General features: G+C 40.8%; 1 long non-coding RNA gene across 2 annotated transcripts; it reads right to left on the bottom strand.

Annotated features, from left to right (window-relative positions):
• Positions 1-2997: 2997 nt before the first annotated feature.
• LOC112843755 (uncharacterized) lies at positions 2998-4974 on the bottom strand. 2 transcript variants are annotated; one of them, XR_003216241.1, is made up of 3 exons: positions 4532-4974; positions 4345-4425; positions 2998-3422 (listed from the first exon to the last, which is right to left on the bottom strand). It is a non-coding gene; the product is annotated as an uncharacterized LOC112843755 (long non-coding RNA). The 2 variants fall into 2 exon arrangements; XR_003216242.1 differs by lacking the exon at positions 2998-3422 and adding an exon at positions 3589-3728.
• Positions 4975-6000: the final 1026 nt, after the last annotated feature.

Below are 6000 nucleotides of genomic sequence, written 5' to 3'. Positions count from 1 at the left end.
GCCTCCCGCTCATGCCACCCTCTCCTCACCATCCCCCACACTTTCACAAGTGGTGCTCAGATGTCCATCAAACGCAGCAATGAAGGATCACTATAAGTTGTTGGAGCCTGTCAACAAAAGCACTCTACCACTTTGTCCCCCCCCCCCTGCACACCAACACACACCCGTTCTCCCTTGTTGAGTCCTCTGATGTGAAGGAGCAGATGAATTTCTAAGCAGACATTTTCGGGGCCCCCATCGAGAGCCCGCTACCTGTTGCCAATGCAAATGGATTCCGAAACTTGCAAAGATCCGAAAGGAAGTGCATTGTTCCACATGCCGAGCTGAGCTCGAGTCCGCTTGCATGTCGTTTGCCTCTCGGAGCGGACGACGAGATACTTCGGGCGGATCGAGAATAAAGCTCGAACGTGACCCCGGCGCTGCTCTCGAGCACACGGCGGCTCAAAGCGGCCGCCCTGTCCAAGTTTCCAGCGGCGCAGAAAGAAATGGCGAGAGCCAGGATAAACGTTTGAGCGGTGCAAAAACTGTTTGTGCTGATATTAAACGCGTTCCAGAAAACTGTAACATGAGTATCGTATGAAGAGTACTTACCCACATGAAAGCCATGAGGGACGGCCTCAGACTGAGCTCCTCTCCTCTCGCTTACTGGAAGTACTGGCGTCCAACCGTTTGCTGTTTGTAACCGCTCCAAGCCTGTCGAGAGTTCTCATGTAGGGTTTTTTTTCTTTAAAAACCCTGCCTCTCCTATACCTTTTTGTTCTTGCCTTGTTCTGGCCGGTCTTGTAAAGAAGCGAATCGCTTTCCGTTTTGCCTTTTATCCTCTCCCTTGATGGGCCTTTCGAGCTACATGACTTGCAAATCATGCGGTGATACTGAATGGGATTGGCATTTTCGGATGTAAATACATAGAATATTTCATATTTGGTAATGGGCAATGGAAGGCAGATGGAAGTCTAATTATTGTATAATGATATTTTTCCCCTCTCTGTCTGGGCCGGCGATGGTGAATAAATATAGCCGCGCATTCATGTATTAATTCGTCTGTGTGGATATTTATTTGGTGTTTGCTCATGTATTCATTTATTAATTTATACACTTGGGTCGTCTTTGCATCTGGACAAACGAGGCCGCTGCGAAACGAAGAGCTCACCCTCTGTTTTTGAATCGTGTCACCGGAAATTGCGGGGAAGCAGCCAATCAGACGACACTCTAAAAGAGTTTCCCGAAACTCTTGCAAATAAAAGTCAAACTTTGCTCATTTCTGCAAGTTCTCCCCCAAACCCCTCTTCTTCTTACTACCGGATGCGAGTTGGCGATGCAAAGCCCGGAGAAATCCAAGGCAGGTCACAGGAGAGTGACAGTTTAGGGCAGTTTATATTAGTATCGATAAATAAACATTATTTAAAACATCTGTCAGGCCCGGTTAAATATCTTCCGTGTGGTTCAGTGACTTCACCAACCCAGGGCATCGAATATTTAATTATTGTACTAACTGAATAATGAAAAAGTCAATTTCCAGACCGGCACCCCGTATGCAGAAGACAATTGCATTTCTAATATCTGCATCTGAAATCTTCTTCACACACCCTCCCCTTCCTGCGTCCCGTCTCGATGCCTCGCAGGGGCTGCGAAGTCTCCCGCATTACCATAGCTCTCTTCCTGACTAAGTCTGTTCCTCATATTCACTTGTCGTGGCTAATTACGTGTTTAACCCTGTGCTGGTGAGCTTGTTTTACATTCAAATTTATGGGGACCTCGCTGATCTGAAGAAGCAGGAATGAGTGGGGACGCGACAGCCGAGATCAGTCTTCTGGTAATTGATTATCCTCTTAGAAAAAGCGACAGCTTCCAGAGGACTGCCGTCTTGAAGTTGTTGACCTTTGACCTCTGACGGGTTGGAAATGCAGAACGTAAAGGTCACAGGTGGACGGTGGGAGAGCTAGCTGTACGTTCTCTAAAGTATTTAATTTAACTGTTTTTTGGGGACTACTATTACTATTATTATTATTATTATTATTATTATTGTTGTTTCTGTGGAATTTCATTTACATTTTTATTGCCAGCAAATGGGAAAAAATTGCGCTGTTTTCATATAAACACAATGCTGCAGCAATAATTTTCTGATCTTGTTGCTTGTGGAATAAATAATTACGCATATGTTGTCAATATTTACATTTCCACTGTTTAATTTAATTCTAATGGAAGTCCCTGGGCGATACGAGCAGCAGCTAATAGAAGCGAAATGATTAAAGCCCTTTCTCCGTAATAACCCTGCTGAAAACACAACTTGCTGTACTGTAATCTAATGTAGCATTTCGGTGTTTACAGACTTCTGTTGTTGATTTAATTTCCTGATGTGATATTTTTTCAAAGCCTCTTTAAAGGCGTCTTCTCTGATAGGTTTTTATTAGTTTTGGAGTAAAACAACAAGAAGACAATTCCCTGCGTAGGTTCCTGCATTGTAAATACACTCCTTGGACTCGCCTTTTTAATCATTACCACACACCCTCCCCTCTGTACAGTGGTTCCATTGTGTTGTAAGCGCCGTGCATGGTGTGCGTTTGTGTGTGTGTTTGGCATTCAGTACCAGGCTGGGTCAAAGCAGCTTAGTTCCGATCTGTTGGGTGACCTGCCCGAGCCTCGCTGGCCTCACTGACCCGCATGATTTCATTATGGAGAGGTGTGGTGCATGGCCTGTGCACGCACACACACTCGCACACACACGTATGGAGCTACAGCTGGAAAACTAAGACATTTGTACATACACTCAGGGAAAAAAAGGAGCAGGAACATATGTAAATTCATGAAAGGAAAAAAAAGTCTTTCTTACTTCCTGGAAGACGTGTACACGCCACACAACCGGTACTTTGAATTTAAGTCAGTTTTTCATAGTTTTGTGCTTTGACTTAATTCAGGCAATTCACTTTAATTAATCCATGAATTTTCCATTCAAAATTGCATCTGAAAAAAAGGTCAAAATAAAGGTTTCCTAAATTCTAAAAGTAGGTGGGGTACGGTGCTGAAAAACAAGCTGTCCTATTCAAAAGTGCGCCAACGACAAGCTGAAAAAAGTTTTTAAATTCTAAACATCTTGTGGATACACTAGTAACAAAGAACATTAAGAATTATTTCGCCACAGTTCAAAGAAATCTTCAATAAAGAACAAGATTCAACACCCAAAACAGGTTTTATCGGCTCCATTCAAAATTCCTCTGACGAAAGTCTAAAACTGCATTTACAAAATCAAGACATGAGGAAGAAGACGATTGTTGAATGCAATTTGTAACTAACGTGTTTTTGTTTGTAGAAAACCACTGTGGAAATTACTGCCTTAACTGTCGACACCAGCAACGACAATGAATCGATCCTCGGTCCAGCAGTCAATCAGCCGCTCACAGCGATGTCCGATGAAAAGCAGATTTCTGCAATCACACACACACACAGACATACACTTAAAAGAAAAAACACATGTAATTCCATACAGTCACTCTTATTTCTCTGATGTGCTTGGACTGTGTGTTGAGGGTGGTGTACAGCACACCATCACTAGATGGCGATCTAGGTTAAAGCAGGGTGCTGCTGGGAAGCTTGGAAAAGCAGACCGCTGTTGCGTGGCGAGTGATCCTCCTTACTGAAGTGTACACACTAATGGCATGTAGAGCTATGGAATAAGACTAAATTATTCCTGGGATTGGGACTGTCTTTTATACTCGTGAGTGATCCAAGTTCTGAAGGCACAAAAACAACAACAATACAATTTTAATTGCACTTGTTGGGAACACACTACTTCCAATATCTGATTTTTAAAAAATTACGTGAGATTGTGTTTTGACTCTAGCCAACCCCATTTAGATTTAAGCAAGATCAGGATGAGAAATTCATGTCTGACTGTGTTTACAATGACAATAAAGAGGACTGCTTAAAAATATAAATCACAAATATATCAAGAAGTAGTAGAAAGTATACTTTCCATTATTGTTTAATAATGAACATGCTGTTACAAATTTAAATGTTTATAAGGGGAACCAGTGCATATGGCTTAATGTGAAGTTATTTTTAAAAATAATTGTAACATGCAGATGATCATAATCATCCAAAAGCTGTATGAGAGCATTTTTCTGAGTCCCGTAACCGGTGTTGCTGTGGTATTTAATGAAGTGTACGAAACATTAATGGACATTCTGACTAGCTCCGGAGTAGTAAAATGAAAATCATAGGAGGAGAGAACAAGAATGAAGATGGCAAGCAGTTAACAGTTAGTGTGTCCTCGTGCATTGTTATATAACTGTAAAATGCCAAAAGTAAAAAGAAAAAAATGGAGCAAACTGTAGCTGATATACTGACCTGCTTCAGTGGAGTAATATGTGCTATAAGGCGACATGGTTTTCCTTCCAGCACCTTGATAAAATTCTCTGTTGTACTTACCTGGATGGAGAATCAAAAACACAACCAAAAAGCAACCCATGAAGGTAAAACTGTGGCATGTATTTGAGGAAGTTTTTTTTTTTTTCTTTTGCATGCAAAGCTTTACTTTTACAGTTGACCTCTTTCAAAGCGCACACAGTGGACTTGATTCGGAAACCGTTGTCTCCCAGAAAACAGCTGTAAGTTGTCAATATGACTTACAGCTTGGATTTAAAGTTAGGCAACTTCTGCAATAGCATGCGAAATGTGCACTGCTGTCAGCGCCTCTATGGTTAACTTTGTAGTTTCTCTGCTTAAATCTAGCACAACAGTGAGTTAGCAAACTTAAAAGTGGTCCCAGACAACCCTCACACTCAATCTTTTTTTGTTGAGTTTTGGGTCAGGTTGCTCCACTTCCCTTCTCCTTCTTCATAACATAGACTTTGTCTCTCCCTTTGTAGATGGAAATGCTCCTGCTAATCTAGCTTGAGGACATGACCTATCCAGAAGGAAAAGAAGCCATAGACTAGCTTTACTTGGCTAGGCTAAGTACCTCACCCTCCATATCTTACTCTTTGCTTCTTTATTTGAATACATTTTTGTTCTTTTTACTACCAGAATAGCACACTTCCTGCTAACAAGCAATTTATTTTACTAAAGAGCAGGGCCATGTTTTAGCTTGATTTAAGCTAATTCAACTATTAAATTTGCTATGTAGCTAAAACTGTGATAAAAGTTAATACTATTGCTGGTCATTACTTAATTCAAAAGACTAATACTGAGCAACTTTCTGTGAAAAAATACTAATATTTCGGGGGGTTTTTTGGTCCATTTTTATTACAAAAGTGTTATTTCTTGCTAATCTGATGCACAGCATACACTAAACAAACTGTGAGACATTAGCATCCTGTTTTTGCTGGATTGTCACTAGTTCTGCTGAACAAGCTAATAAACTTACGTGGAAGCTGAGATAAACTCCAGGTGTCATAAATTAATAGTAAGAACAGGGCTTGCTTATGTTAGTCATGATGATGATTACTTAAAGATCAATTAAAACACAAGTAGGGCCTATTCAGATTCAAATTTTCTGAAAAAATGAATAATTATTTTTGTGGCTACTGTTTAGATATTTAAACAAACAAAAACAGACAGTGAGAGGGCACTTGCTTCATATGCATCTTCAAGTTACTTATCTAGAAAGAAAATGAATATCTCAGCCAGATGTTTCAAGTTTAGACTCTACACATTGCTGTGATGTTTCATGAACACACAAGACGAGACGGTGTAGGAGAGACGCAAAACCAAAAGAGACCGTTAACAGAAAGGAAAACAATGAAAGGGAATCTATGTTTAAGGCCAAAGAATCAAAGCTCTTTTATTTGCATAACCTGCATGCAAGCATTTACCATACACACACACGCCCCACACGCATACATCCCATCACTGTAGTATCTCATCACTTCTATCTCCGCCTCTTTCCAATCTCCCTCGCCTTCTTTACATCAACTCTTTTTTTCATCCTTTTCTTGTATTTCTCCTCTCTCCCCTTGCTCTCTGCCTATGCAAGTTGTCATTCTCTCACCATAATAGCGCTTC

Source organism: Oreochromis niloticus, linkage group LG23, assembly GCF_001858045.2.
Source record: "Oreochromis niloticus isolate F11D_XX linkage group LG23, O_niloticus_UMD_NMBU, whole genome shotgun sequence".
Taxonomy (NCBI): domain Eukaryota; kingdom Metazoa; phylum Chordata; class Actinopteri; order Cichliformes; family Cichlidae; genus Oreochromis; species Oreochromis niloticus.
The sequence above is the reverse complement of the archived record's forward strand: the minus strand, read 5'-3'. Positions and strand labels throughout refer to the sequence as shown.